Here is a 17297-nt window from a genome sequence, read left to right as displayed (position 1 = left end):
GTTGGTACTTGAAAAAAGTCACTCGTGGTATTGTTTGCTGTCAAAAGGCTGTATAGCAAGTTCCCACAACCTTTCTCACAAAGGTCGCAAATCTGCTGGAGCTGAATATCCACATGAATTTTAAGCAAAAAGAACTTGAATGTTATTATGGAGATTCTGTTACATGACAGGATCGCATTTGACATCAATGGTTTGAAAACCTGCAGTATAAAAACAATGAATATCTATAAAAAATTAGACCATCTGACAGATTCCAACTGTAGGCTATCAAAAACAGCATAAGCTCAATGACAGCGAGTAATCTTAACTTTCTGTCTTCCTTGTTTCTTCTCTGTGAATGTACTTTCTCTTGCAGAAATGTGGCAAACATTTCCCCATCATATATAAACAAAGTTTTTATAAACATTTTTATTTAGTTATTTTATATTCCATTAAATTTAGATTAATCAATTAATGTAAACTGCTATTAGTTACTGCCATCCTCAAAATCTTTGCTTACATGTCTTGCATGCAGTTTAAACTGGTTCACTTATTCATTTTTTTTTAACACAAATAAATAAAATTGTAGTGAAAGTTAAAGCATTGCTTACTGCCTGTATAAATTGGTATCTGTCTTCTTCTAAATTCAAATGATGAGCCTGTTTTCTGTTAAGAGTTTTAGGCATTTTAATAAATTTCAAGTTTTAATATGTACATTTCTTTTAAAATGCAAATGAAAATTTTGCTTTACAGTAATAATAACTGTTTGGTATAATTTAGTAACACGCCTTTTTTTTCTTTTTCTAGCCTGTGGTGAACTCTTTGTCCCGTTTCTATGTCATCATTTGTATTATGTATGTATTCACGTTTGTTTGATATGCGTATTACTCGTATTTCTCCCTGGTTAATTTTCAATGCCACCGTCTCTTTCTTAACTCTTTTGATACAGTTATCCATCGTAGATGTATTCCAAAATGTGAACTTACTGGGAAAAACATCGGTTCAAACTTCCAAATGTTTTCTTAAGATATGATCTCTTTTTACAGTCAACTGCATATTGAAATTAAGGTTTTATAAAAAAAAATCAACTCAATTTAATCAGTACAGTAAGTAACATTACTATTGTCGGCAATAGAAAATTTGTTTTTACATTCTAAATGCCATGTATATGATATATATATAAAAACATCTTTTCTGTTGTTTATTAAGTTCTTTTGCGGTTCTTGAAGGTAGAATTATGTCTTGACATATGGGGATTACATGTAGTTGTTATGGATTGGCCCTGGAGCGACAATTCGACCTTTTTTATTTACAAAAACCAAATTATCCAACCACAATAAAAAGCATATTCTCATAAAATTTTCTAATTTTAAACCCACATACGGAACTACAAATATATTTCGCCTAATGCGGGGTTCACACATTGCCGATTATTGCTCCCGTTTGAGATCAGACAGCGATACGACACGAAAAGTGAAAAAGTCGGATTAGTATCCTCAATTATCTGGAATGTCCTATTATTGTCTGAACGCAGTCGTTTTAGTTCGTAACAGGTTCCTACTGGTCGGGAAGGGTCCGAATAGTTTGGCAAAGCACCCCGACAGTTAGGTGCGTCCCGTAACATTCGGGGAAACTCAGCCGATTTTTTCTAGTCGGATTACAATCGTTCCTATGTCGTGACAGATTCTGCTGTATCGGATCGAATTCCTAACAATGTTCTGTGTATTCGGGACGGTGTCCTGTGGAACGGGAATGATCTGGAGAAGTCCCGACAATAACAGAATACAATACGACTGAGACCAGACAAAGCCGTTTGCAATGCGATAGAGCGGACCGTGATAGGATTACGTTCCGACAGTACCCGATCATCCCGATTATGACGACAGTTTTCGAACGGATAACTTCCGTCAGCGTCGGTTCACTGTCTTGTCACTATCTGATCTCTGTCGGATTACATTCGGTAGAATCGGGACGCAGTCGTGACAGACTCGGTCGAATTTTACCTGGCGAAAGATACAAAATCGAATTTCCATCCACGATTCACACGATCTTGATCAGACTTTTGACAAATTTTAATCGGGAATGGTCCTGTCAAGGACGGCAGTAAAAATCGTGAATATGTGACCCCAGCTTAATGCCTTTTTCAAAAAAGTGACGAAAATATATGAAACAAAGTCTCATGTATTCTTATGTTCAATCACTGATTATAGAGAAAAAATCAAAAACAAAAAAAATAAAAGAAATTTATTTATCAATACAACTAAAAAAAAAAGACAGCAACATCCTGAATTACTCAAAGTAATTGAATTGACATCATTAAAATGAAAGTGAATCTGAACGTCGCAATTGTCAGTTTCTTTTCTCACTAGACATTGGAAATCTGTTTTAACTGGCTGCACTCTGAGGTTATATACTTCCAATTGCATTAACTATTATAGGAATATAGTATCTATCCACCGCCCGTCTATCTGGAGCCCATTTCAAATAGTTTGCTGCTTTTTCAGTAACCTCTTGTTCTGTAACTCCATATTTCTTCATGACGACATCTACAAAATCATAAGTTAAAACATTTTCAAGTTTCAACCTTCTCTTGGGTGTTCCCTGATGCAACCTTCTCTTGAGTGTTTCCTGGTGCAAACTTCTCTCGTAAATTATTTGCATCTGTCAATAAAAACTTTTTTTATGTTTTAAGCAGAAGGACCAACATGTATATTATACATCCTTACTAAGGTGAAATACAGTGGTGTTTCATTTTAAACATGTACATCTAAATAAATGTTGACATGAGTCATATGAAATTATATATATTGGTATTTTAAACTACAGTTTTGCAATAATTTGAATTAACCCAACATACCAAGGTATCCACTACAGGAGTCTTTCCCAAAATTAAACTATTTGCTGCACAATAAAAAGCACAACTGTCTTTTTTTCTTTTTAGAAAAATATACGTGAATCGACTTCGTACTTTTCCTACAAATCCTCTTTTAATTCAGCAAGACTATGCTGAATTTAAGCCAATTATCCAGCTTTTTCAACTGTCTAAACTGAGGATCAAAAGATGGTGACAGAGTTGCATCTGCTGCTGTCTTCGGGGAGAGAGCTGCAACTCTCCGTTTGTCATCTGATGCATCCATCTTTACTACTGAAGCAGAAGCAATAATTTTGGCTTTGAAATTTATTCTTCTTCAGATAGATCCAAATTTATTATATGTTCTGATTCACGTTCATGCTTACAAGCTATACAAAATACTAAAATTAAAAACCCAACAATTCTCAAAATTTTATATGTAATGAAATTCTTCTTACAGAAATAACGTAACTGAATAAATTTTGCATTTAGAGAGTCAATGGACGCCCAAATGTGATGCACAAATAGCTAAGCGAATGTCCATAAAGGATATTCGATGACAAACATTTATTTATCTATGGCTTTCATGATAACTATTATTCTGACTCGTTTCTTGTTTAATTTTAAACAATTGACAGTTGCCTGCTGTTTAAATTGGCCATTTTCATGTTGACTCCAATGATTTACTCTTAAGAGAACTTAACAAACGAGCGAAGAGAAATCATCGTCATGTTTATCAATATAGAAATCCTCAGATTAATTATGAAAATGCTTTTTATTATATATGTACAATTAAAATAGGAGGATATTTAGATATAATAAATTGTGTTTATATGATACAACTAATGCACGAATTAGTATTACATTTTGGCTTGATGATTGTAAAGTTATTTTCACAATGATTAGGTAGTTACATACTTTACACACCTATAAATTCAATTGCAGAAAAAAATCTAATGTGTAGATGCATAAAATGCAAATGTCTTAGACAAGTTCGTTCAAATTATCTAAACCAAATATCAAATGGAAGACTTAAATAATCATAAATGTATATTTTTATTATTTCTTTGTTGATGTACAACGGCATGTAGTCCCCAGATGACAAAATATCTTGCTACCTACAAGAACCGTAAGAGAACTTAACAAACGAGCGGAGGGAACTCGTATATTTTAAAGAAACACATTATATTTTAACAGGAAATCGGTACCATAACTTAAAGCTGTATTTGTGTGTCATGGCTTCAGATTAATGTATTGTTGAAGTGATAAGATGTGTGTCTACAAGCTCCATCTGATTATGGATCAATAATGATTTAAACTATTTTTTAAATATGGACTTAACATCAACATTCTTTAAGAAAATTACATCTTTTCTTGGAGACTTTGCTGGATTTAAAAGTGTTTCAGAGGATTTTGACTTTCTACAATCAAGTGAGTTATATAACATTGATGACTGTACAGACAGAACTCTGTCCTATGTAATTAACTTACAATTTAATATACAACCTATTTAAAAAAAATATATTGTTTGGAAACTACTCTGAAAAACAATTTGTGAACTTTTTTTTTTCGAAAAATGTGTCAAGTTAGCAGTTTAAATGATTGAAATCGTCTCTTATACCAATGAAAATAACAAAAAAATGTTATGCTATATCTCATTGTTACCATAAAATACAATGTTAGCCATTTCTCCTTGCTATACTAATATATACATATGATGTCACGTTGTTTCCATGGCTACCAGACTATACAGATTATTTTTATTTATTTTTTTTCAATTTGACTAAATAATCTGGCCAAAATTTTTCATATTTGGTCTATTATTACAGAGAATTGATGTTAAAATACTATACATGATCTTTCTAATTTTATTTGCAAATTAAAGTTTTAATCCCATTTTCACAGTCCACTGAATATCGAAAATGATAGTGAGGATGGGACATCCGTGTACTATGGACACACTCTTGTTTTCTATATGAATGAGGCCGTTAGTTTTCTAGTTTCACTTTTAAAAAAGTAAAATCACAAAAATACTGAACTAAGAGGAAAATCAATTCGGAGAGTCCATAATCACATGGCAAAATCCAATAACAAAACGTATCAAAAACGAATGGACAAGAACTGTCATATTCCTGACTTGGTACAGGCATTTTCAAATGTAGAAAATGGTGGATTAAACCTGGTTCTATAGCGCTAACCCTCTCACTTTAATGACAGTCTCATCAAATTCTGTTATATTAACATTGATGCGTTAAATAAACAGACATGTTTTATTTGTCACTTCGGGGCCTTTGACAGTTGACTATACTGTATTGACTTTGCCCATTGTTAAAGGTCGTGCAGTGACCTATAATTGTTAATTTTTATGTCATGTTGAGCTCATGTGGAGAGTTGTCTAATGTGCAATCATACCACATCTTCAATTTGTTTTCTCTTAGTAAGGAAAATTGTATGTAAAATGTGTTTATGATTCTTGGCAAACCAAAATTGAAAATGGCATAGAGGTAAAACAGAATATTTCCTACCAGCAGAAAAAACATGCGTATAAAAATGAACTGGGTTATGAAAATACATTAAAAATACTCTTGGTATCAACTATTTTTATGAAGGGTACAATTATGTGAAAAAAACAATTATATTTGAGGAGCTAGATTTCTTTCGACATGAAAGTGGGTGCAACACGTAATTAATGAAATCCAGTAACATAAAGAAAATATTCAATTGAAAACAGCTTCAATGATCGGGAAAAAGACAGGAAAGGTTGTTGGCTATAGTGCTCGATACAAGAGATGCAGAAAATGCGATGTGGCAAAAATTGAAAAAACGGTTACCAACAAAACATAAATGTCGTAAGAATTGGTGTGGCTCAGCCAAATCTATGGAACCAGACATGATTGTGGAAATACTCAAAGACGCCAAAAAGAAAGATACCCCGGTAATTACACTTATAGGCGATGACGATTGCACAGCATTCAATCGGGCAAGATGTGAAGTCGACTCATGTTTGGAAAAGGTCAGTGACATCAATCATATAAAGAAGAACATATCCAGTCATATGTGCAAAGTGACAATAGTTTGACTAATAAACACAGGAAGAAAAGGGAAACGGCCAAAGTATGCCAAGCGTGATTTTGCTTCCGAGTCGGAGAGTGAAAATTCTTCCCAGAGAAGGAAAAATCTAAGGCCACAAAGTATGGCAGCAAAAGCAACAAATCCTCAAAGAAGGATGACTTTTCTGCCGATTCCCAGTCGTACAAAGAAGTAAGGTCCGTTTTTAGTGAAACTAATTTAACATACAATGACAAAAACGGCAAGAGTTATCATCGTTTTAATCCTCACAAGAAGGAAAAACAGGACTCAAGTTTTCCAAAGATATGGAATTATTTCTTGATGGCAATTTCAATAGATTTATTCCTTCACGTAAAGTTCAGAAATTATTTTTGTTTCGGCAACCAACCAGCCTCTTAATATAACTGGAAATATTGAATGTGAAATTAATGTTAATTCTGAAGTGGCCGTACACAATATGTATGTAGTCGAGGATTTGCTTTATGAAGCTATCATTTGAACTGCTATCACGAAACAAATTGGAATAGGGATTGATATGAAAGATGAAGCTGTTTATACTGCAATAAATTGTATGTAAAATTCATAGAAAATGATGATCAAAATAGTGTCAAATGAAGTGCTAGATCAGAAATGATTTGTTTGGGAAGAATAAACGGGATGATAAGCAGCAATCTCCTGTAAAGTCTATTCTAACATATCTGAACAATCAGCTGTATTGGAAACCCAGAACGCCATAATCCTCAAGAGCAATGGTGTTATACAAGGCAAGGATGCAGTATCTAACTTTAATACCAGCACACCAGTCGCAAAAGCATAATTTCATTTGGCAACCAATGGAATTCAGTATTAGTTTCTTACGCATTTTTCTTTTTTTTCAGATTCGAAAAAACAACCAGATATTTTTTATATTGCTTCGTCGGTGAAATGCTTACTCCAACATAAATACTTTCACATGAGAGTCATGATGAAGAAGAACTCTAAAAAAAACAGAAAATATGTATGCCATATTTGTTAGGCATTCTTTTTCATAAAACCAATGCTTAAAAGACACGATGAACTACATATCAAAGGCATGATATATCTTGCAGGACAGTCTGTTGTTCCAGTCAGCTGGATAGAGAGGCAGACACCTTAGAAAAAGAAACCAATCTAGGAAAACAGTCCAATAAGGAAAATCAAAAAACCGACTTCAATTTTGGAACGACAAAATGAACAGTCACCTACATGAGAAGAAGATAGAAGATCCACCAAAATAAAAGGAAGGTGCCATTAGAGAACCTACAGGGGTTTGTCTATTTGAGAAACATTTACAAGACGACTCAAGTCAATCATCTCATCTTCGTCATTGAATATGTCGGGTTACATCAGATACAGTTGTATCACCTGGTGAAGCAGAGAAAAACAATTTCATTCCTGATATTGGACATTTGGAATGTTATGATGGCGCCAAAAGACTGTCAATCCTAATGAGAAAAAGCAAAGGTGTAAAAACTAGAGACGCCTTAAATTTTATAATTAATGAAGACAGTTTGCATAGAGAAATATTTCCACTACTGCATCTACAACTATAAATAAAAATATATATACATTCTGGTTGACACTAAGAGAATTGGATCATGGTAAAATGTTATGTCTTTTGTTGCGAGACAATTGTTACTTGATGCGGACATAATTTTGTAGTCATTGTATTCCAATAATGCTGTCATGAGGTATTAAAACTTCTGAATGTTTGTTACTTATCAGTATATTGAACAAACGGAGTACATGCTGCAATCTCAATTTAGGCGGACACATTGTTGTAGTCATTATGTTTCCATATTGCTGTCATTTCAATTAAACAATCCATGCTGACATAAATATATATTACTTATGTAACATGATACTATATAAATATACATTATAAAGTAAAAATATGATCAGTTTTGGTTAATGTAGTTAAATGATTTTAATCTGTATTGTTTGTTAAATGTTAACTTGAGATCGGGTCAGGTTCGATCAGAGTTGTTATAATAAATTAGTATCTCAATTGTTTGTAGTTTGTAAAACAATTGAAAGGTATTTCCTGTAAAAGTGATGTTTTCGTTATGTACCTGTTACCACCTGTCATTTGATACACGACAAGCATACCTTTTGAATCTTTTCACTTTTTACACTTAATGACCCCATCTATTTAACTTTTTTGAGATCCTAAGTATGATATTTGTAATGTAGACTTGATGATCTTTCATTTGATATGCAACATCGCCTTGTTCTAGAAAGTTTTGCGTTTTGCACTCAATAACCCCATCCAACTATTTTTTTGGAGGACAGGAATTTGATATTTGGAATGAACACGTTATGACCTTTCATTTGATATGCAACAACCTTATCTTCAAAGAAAATGTATTTTTTGCACTCAATGACCCTGACCACCCGATTTTTGGGACGTCAATTTGATATTTGAAATGGACGCTATAAACAGAACTTATGAAACTTACAAAGTCTATGTAAAAAGATGAACATTTCAAATTGACCTTTTTATTTTTAGTTTTTCATTGAAAGTTTTTTGGTAATTCGTCAAACTTACAGCCATGTTAAACTCTTCAATTTCTGAAAATTTCAGTTGGTAAGCTGTTGTTGATTCAGAAATACATGCCTCCGCTCTCAAAATTTCAAACTGCATTATCTCTAAAACGACAATAGATATCTCACATTTGTTTAATGATAAATGCTTTGCAGTTAAAGGACAACATTGTGGAAAAGAATTTGGGACAATTTCGAAGTTCATCAAGGTCACAATGAATCATCAAATATATGATGCAATACCAAACTTAAGAACCGGTCGTCGTAGAGACATGGGACTACCACCATTCAACTCAGGACTACTTGACCTTTCAAATATTACAAGGTCAATGTCATAGTACAATTTGAAGGCCAAGGTTAAATTTCATCATGACCCGACATTGGCCTCAAGGTGAAGGTCTTGAATAACTGATCATCTTTACATTTTATAGAAGGTTGATATCTGGTACCTTTTAAAAGATATACACATGTTACTATAGTTATGTTGACGTAACTTTTGAACAGACGGTCGGGCCTTTTTTTTTTTTTAGCTTAATGTATTAAATGAAGAGCTTGCCAAGAGGAACATTTAATTCGCAGTATGTATGCAGCAAACTCTCATCGTTTTTTAAATATGCAAGCTTGAAATTGCAGAGTAATTTTTTGTTGCACTCGGTTACCGTTGACCTTGGGTGCAAATTGAAGGTCACGTGAAGTTAAGATTACTGGTGTAGGTCCAAAGTCTCTACGACTTCCGGTTCTCGGAATAAAATTTTCAAAATTTGTGTACAATTTTCAAGGGGAATATCTCCTTATAAGGATTTATAACAAAATTATTGCCGTCTGTTCCTGTACATGTTGCCGTTTTCAAATCGATTCTATCTCTAATACTTTTTGAGAAAAATGCAAAGGAAAAAAATTGTCTCATAGGGGACGATGAAATCCTATTCAGCCTCATATTTTGATCCATCATGATGAGATCTACCTATTGTTCAAATAAGGTCATGATATCTTTAAAAACAACGAGGGGGCCATCTTGAAAAAAATCAATAAAAGGGAGATAACTTCTAAAGGGGATGATGAAATCCTACAAAAGTTCATCTTGTAAAAGTTTATGATGAGGTCTATAAATGGTCCATATTTGTTCTTAATAACTTCTACAGAAACGGGGGAAGGGCATGCCAAAAAAAATGAAGAAAAAAAATAAAACATTAGAAAAACAATAAGGTCTTTCCTCCCGTAGAGGAAAGACCTTCAAAATTAACGTATGTTAAAGTATGCAAGACTTGTGTCGAAGTTAACTTATATGAATAGGGGGCCTGTTTCCAAATTGCCTTTTTCGATAGACACAAACACAGTCCTTGGACAAGTCCGCTTTTCAACATAAGGACTCAACGTCCGATTCTATACACCTTGATTTCCTAATAATGCAATCAAACTTACATTTCCAAAAATTTTGGAAATTGAACTTTAAATTTTCAACACACTATAATAACTCATCTAAAATGAATGGAATGCAATAAAGAACCATGTCTGACATTGTGATTACAAAAGCTGATGAGAGCTATAATCTATAGTCTTACTTAAAAGCGATACATATTTATCCCAGTGTATTGTGCATATTGTTCTGGCAATCGTGTTCTTAGGAAAAATGTCGTTCCCTTGTAGGAATGTTAGTGTTATACATTTAATAACAAAAATATTATTAGCTGGTGGATTTCTTACTCTACTGATCACGTCATATTTATTTTACTATGCTAAATTAACTGAATAAATAGATCCTGGTTCAGTGTATCTTTTGATATAGGTGTTCCTAATTGCCTTCTTAAAGAACACGAACAATTAAAACTGGTTGAAACAGTCAATTATTATATTTAGAGAAAATAAGTCGGAAACGACGGTAATATGACAGGACTCATGGCATTTGAAATGTTTTTCGACGAATCGCCTTATATGGCCATTCGTTATGTCAGTCGTGTATCAATTTTAGCTTCCAGTAACCCTCTTAATGTAGAGTTTAGTTGACATTTTACGTCAACTTTACTTGAAAAAAACATTGTAATAACATTTCGTAGTGTTCCGGTAATTGTGTATTAGGGGAAATTGTCGATCCCTTAGAGGAATGTATGTAAATGACAAAAATATTTAAAAAAAACTGATGGAATTGTTATTGTACCGATCACGTCAAATACATTTAACCATGATAATTCTTGGTTTGAAGCAGCAGAACGAGTATCTTTCGATGTGGTAAATGGACAGAGAATACCAGGACATAAAGTCTCAAATTTGGTAGAACAAAAAGTCACAAATAATATTTTGATAATTGTTTGAATATATAAGTGAAATATCTTGAAATAATTACTTTTAAATACTCACATTTTCATATTAAAGTTTAGGAAATGTGTCATTATACTCGAAACATGAAGATTCATTTTAGGGAGCTACCATTTGATTTTTAGGGGGGGGCTAGGATGAAAAATTTTGTCCTGCATTTTTTTAGTTGTAATCTCTGTCCTGCCTTTTTATTTTTCACTCTATTCGGTCCTGCTTTTTTGTTTTTAGTTTATCCTGACTTTTTTTTACATAAATTGTCATCCTGACTACTTTTTTTTTGCAAGTGTATCATCTTGCCTTTTTTTTTTTACTCAAAACTCCTGTCCTGCCTATTTTTTTCAAATTTCATCCATTTTAACACGGACAAACTGTATTGGAATTGCTTTAGCTACCATTGAAAATAATCTCATCATAGATACCAGGACTAAATGTAGTATATACGCCAGACGCGCGTTTAGTTTACAAAAGACTCGTCAGTGACGCTCGAATCCCAAAAAGTTAAAAAGGCCAAATATAGTACGAAGTTGAGGAGCGTTGAGGACCAAAATTCCTAAAAGTTTTGTCAAATACAGCTCCACTCTACGTTCAGTTATAAGATTAAATATAAATTTCGTAAATTTGCCTAGCGAAGATAGCATCGGATTAACAAGATTACCTCTATTTTCCGAGAGAAAAAAGATATCCAATAACTGCACACCATTTAATGACGTTAAATTGTTACAAATTTCCCGATCTAAATGAAACGATCTGTTTCTTCCATAGGAGTCAACAGATTCATAATTCCTTACTCTGTTTTTCTGACTGTTTTGATTACAAAAAACAGAAGTGTGAAAAGTGTGACGTGTATTTGCAAATATGTTACAAAAGAGAGTATTATTTCTGATAGACCAATCGACTGCAATATTATTAAAGCTGTGAGCTGCAGCATCTGAAGAAAATCTTTTGTGATATTCGTATAAACCGTTACCTGGGTAGCGAGTGGCCATATCGACAATATCCCTCTCATAAGAATCATGTTCTCTTCTCCGGTGGGGGAAGTTAGACATGCAATCAGCTCAGGTGATGGTACTTATTTCAATTTATCCATTTACTCCTATAAGAAGTGTTTGATATACGGGGTTGCTGTCTTGGTTCCCTAGCTCACACTTAAAGGTACTCCATTATATAACTATTTAATATTTTATTGAACATTAAACAGGCATCTATAATTGCTCATATGATACAGGTTCACAATAATAATTGTTCTCGTCCTGAACATGCATGAAATAATTGCTACTGGAGGTTAAGCAATCAAAAATCAATTAATCTATATATAACTAAAGTAGCTGACCCTCTACCTTTGACCTAATGTCCTTATGATATGTCAACGACGCATAAGTTGTCACAATAAAAAAGTAAACGGTTCCCTGGCCAATTATGCCCCCAAAGTACACAAGCCATAGCGATTGAATATAGTTCGAAAAATGCAATAGATATATGTACTATTTGGATATATTAGAATTTAAAAATTATATACTTTAGAAATACGTAAACACATACCAAAAATTAATTCTTGTTAATACGAACTTACCAAACTTTTATGAACTGCTTTTGGATTAAAAGGCCGGGATACGTACGATATTTAACTTACAAATGTCAAAGTAAGCAATTGAAAAATAATACTTGTAAACAATTATACTATTTAAACGACAAAATGTTCAATATTGATTAAATGTTTAATCCATTCATTTCTACTAGTAATCTGACTTTTTCTTTTTGTGGAAGTTTCAACATCTTCAGATCAAACGACCTCTGAAAACAATTGAAAATGTCATAATTTTCAATTTCTCCTATTGGAATCCATCTTGTTTTCATCTTGTTTGAACTGTTCCACTGTCAATATATCGCCATCTTGTTTAATAATTTTCCAAAGCTTTGCATTTAACTCTGTCAATTTGATCACAACCATTTTTCCTGTTATATACCGTCTTCTGTCCTGGTGGGTACCTCTGGCTGCTCCACATTCTACTTGGCTAGTTAAAGTTAGCTTTATTTTAAACAATATTCGTATTAGATTCAGAGAAATGTATGAGACATTTCGTATTAAATTGAAAGAAATGTATTTGACATACATTATTAAATAACAAACATATTGAATAGTGATGGAATTGTCACTGTACATATAACAGCAAAACTATATTATGATCATAAGCTCTTTTTTATCAGTATCAAAAGCAGCAGACATTTACAAATCATTGGGATTCAAGAAGTTTACTATTATATCTAACTGCATGCCATAGTCAATTGTTCTAATTTAAAAAAAAAAACCGGAAAAAACAAGTTGCTTTCTTTAAAAAAAAAAAAGAAGAAAAGCAATACATGAACCTAATACCGCTAACTGGTCTCTAAAATATTGTTGCTCATTTTGTGTTTGGGAAATTCACAAGTCGTCATATAATGATTATCACAGGACGTAGTGAATATAGTGAAATAGTGAAACCATTCTTCAAACCAATACTGGTTACTCAGTTGATGAGATACAAAAAAAAACAATATGCACGACACTTTGCTACATGTAAGGGAACATTTTGGTGACTTTTAAGTAAAACCATTATGATTTGTTATCCACCATCCTGTTATCCATGGCTACTATAGTCAATTCTATAAAAGCGAAGGAGCAGAACTGTGCGCTCCATTTTTTCAACACCTTAACAAACTCAAACAAACTAAACGTGGTCTTCAATATCTACAGGATGAATGCATGATTACACAGACATAAAGTTCAAGAAGTAGCACATCACAACAATTGCCAAGATCTGACTTGACTATTCGATCAGGTTCAAACTATGATGAAACTCTTAAAATGTTGGAGAATCTTTACTTCCATAATTGATTGATTGATTGTTGGTTGCTTTACGCCGCATTAGCACAAAAAGGCTATATCGCGGCGAGAGCTAATTCGAATATTTTTACAATTTAAAGCATATTTTTAAAATAAGACAAAAGGTCCTTCAATACACTAAAATTCTTGACTAAAGCAAATTGATTATATACAAATAAAAATCAACAGTAAAATAACGTGATAAAAATTAAAATCGATTTAAATATAATAACATTTTTATATTTTATAATAAATTCCAATTTCTTTTAAAAAAGCAACAATATTTGTAAATGGAACATTATTAAATAAATCATACATATTATTGACATTGAAATGCTTCTTACGAATATCAGCAAAGTCAATACAATTAATTAAAACATGTTTAATAGTATACTTGCAGTTGCAAGGAACACATTGTGGTTCATCTTCATTTTTTAAAAGATACTCGTGTGTTATTCTAGTATGACCAATACGACATCTAGTAATAACACACTGATCTTTTCTGCACATAATATTATCAAAAGGTTTGCCTAAATTAGGTTTAATTTCATGCAATTTATTATCGTCTTTTTTACTCCATTTATTTTTCAATATATTAAAAACATATTCTCTAATATTAGATTTAAAATCAGTATATGGTATATCACAGTTAGATAGAGGGTCACCCAGGGCATTCTTTGCCTCAAGGTCTACAGCTGTGTTTCCAAGGATTCCAACATGACTCGGAACCCATAGAAATATTATTTCTTTCAGAAGAATTTTTAAATTCCTCATTACATATAAAATTTTCAGGATTGTTGGGTTTTTAATTTTAGTATTTCGTATAGCTTGTAAGCATGAAAGTGAATCCGAACATATAATAAATTTGGATTTATCATAATGGAAGAAACTTTAGCTCAATTATAGCCATGGGGACGAAATATCAATTGAGTATGGTGTAAGACGTTTTACACAGAAGTTAAGTGTAAGGACCACAGACTTTTGTTCACTAATTTCGTATCAATACTTATTTGCAAATCTCGGTTGTATATTCAACATGGTTTGAAGTTCATATGGTTTAGTTATTAGTGTGCAGCTACAGTTGGTGCAATTAATTATTGGTACGGCGAAATCCGGTGAGTACCGTAGTTGCGCGCTAGAAAATTTGTAAAAATACATGCAAATCTGAGCAATCTGAGAGCTTTTCATCTGTTTTTCAGAAAATTCAAATTCCCTAAAAGTCATGCTTTTTGTGTATATCTATCGAATATTTTTTGCCTCAGTGACAAGTGTGTCCATCAGTTGAACTTCAAATGTGTTGGATTTCTGTTATTAGTAGTTAGTTTAAAAAAGCCATGACTTGAACACACAGATACGGTGGCAAATCACGAACACAGAATACTGACAAATTGTTTGAATCATCAAACAAACTAATAACTATGTTAAAGGTTTCTGTCTCGTGTACTGTACATTACAAACTTCATTAACTTACATTACACATCTTTATTAATAATGAACGATAGAACAAGATTGATTAGAATTGTCCAAAAATGTTCCTTCGGTTTTCCTTGAAAACAAATTCTCTCGCAACAGCTACCAAATTGAGGTGCTCTGTTTTTTCCTTATGCACATTAAGAACCATAAGATTGTTTAATCTACTTTAGGTCATTGTAGAGCGTAGATGGGTATTCATTCTTTGAAAGGAACTAAATGATCTTTCACTCGTCGCATTCGTTGCATATTCATTCTCCCTTTGACAATGCCTTGAAGAAATTTATGATATCAGAAAAAACTGCTACCCCTTTGTTTCTATCACATTCGAAATTTACGGAAAGCATCTTCTAATAAACAATAAACGATGATAATCCCTATCACATACGTATCACGTTTTAAAACACAATCGAAAGCGCATTAATATTGTTGGTATTTACACGGCGGTGTTAAGATTCATCTCCAGTTCCCGTATTTGGTAAACAGACAGTAACTTGACCCCTAGCGCTCTTTTTAAATAACTTGAACGACTACAGTTACAGCCACGATTACAAAGAAACAGAAATGCAAGCTCAGAATAAATTTGCTGTGATGTTATGGCCGACTGAAGGTGGAAAATGTCAGTACATAGTCTGGGCAAAATTAAAGAGCCTCTTAAGCCATGGAAAGACTTTAAACTCGGCGACAAAGGAAAGGCATCTTATCCTGGGTACAAAGAGTTGTGGGATTTTGAAATTTTAGCCATTGGTTGTAAGAACACACGATAATTCACCAATGTATGTATGAAAACAAAGGATGTTATGCATGACGTCCTGATTAGAAATGCATGGAACAACAATGGAAGATATTGTTAGGTGTTTTATGTCCATCAGACTTATTGTCTTATCATATCAAGAACAAGAAGAAAATATGAATCTTGTTAGTAAGATATAATAGTCATGATTCAAATTAAAACAATCCTCTTAAATATATGTTAAGACATTATATATTACTGTTTATGAAATATAAGACGTCTATACACATAAACAATTTAATGTGGTTCAGCTGTACTTGGGAACTCCACAAGATTTGGTATCACACAAATATTAATGAATCCACAGTTTAGGTTGTTGAATTATTAATTAATAAATACATTTTCGTTTGGTTTAAAGATAGTGATTTGATGAAGGATGCGTTTTCAAGCTCGATGGAAGTTGAAGACAAATATAAGGAAGTGGTTACTTCACAGAATGTTTTATTGCAACCTTATGGTAAACAACTTCAAAATCATACTATTACAAATTATTTTATAGTCATGATAGTAGCAGTGATTAAATCTGTTTTTGAAACGGTACACATGCATGACATGCTGTATAAAAGTTTGCTTCTCTTTATACCAACTTCATTCAATGAAGAATAATTATACATTTTGTACACTTTTCAACTTTCTATTATATGTTTTTGTTAATTTTTTTTTCATCTAACAATATCAGCTTTTTCGGATCTAGCATTTTTGTGTATCAGCTACTTTTAAATATAAACACAGATTTATAATTCTAATTTTATTTTTAGATGTTAGAGGAGCAGTTTCAGACAGTGTAAGTGATGCCTTAACAAAGCACTGTTTTGACATGGACATGGGAGAAATCAGAAATTTGATTGGAGCAGTTTTATGTCCACCAAATAAAATGAAAGGAATCCTTAAAAACCATAGTTACTACAGAACAACGTGAAGACAATTTCTTCTTCATTTAACCTCTGAATTTTTATTTTATTTTAATATTTGATATCCATGAAAAATGGTATTCCTGGAATAATAATGAATCCACAGTAAAACTACCTTGACCAAAAACTTTAACCTGAAACATGCACTTTCATTTTCTATGTTCAGTGGACCGTGAAATTGGGGTCAAAAGTTTAATTTGGCTTTAAAATTAGAAAGATCATATCATAAGGAACATGTGTACTAAGTTTCAAGTTGATTGGACTTCAACTTCATCAAAAACTACCTTGACCAAAAACTTTAACCTGAAGCGGGACAGACGGACGAACGAACGAACAGACGGACGGACGAACGGACGCACAGACCAGAAAACATAATGCCCCTCTACTATCGTAGGTGGGGCATAAAAACCTGTCACGTTGTTCATCAGCCATAACAGTAGTGAAAGATAACACACGTGCATTAATTAAAACAATATATATCGTTTGTTA

This window comes from Mytilus edulis, chromosome 11 (genome assembly GCF_963676685.1).
Source record: "Mytilus edulis chromosome 11, xbMytEdul2.2, whole genome shotgun sequence".
In the NCBI taxonomy this organism is placed as follows: Eukaryota; Metazoa; Mollusca; class Bivalvia; order Mytilida; family Mytilidae; genus Mytilus; species Mytilus edulis.
This window is presented reverse-complemented; position numbering follows the sequence as displayed.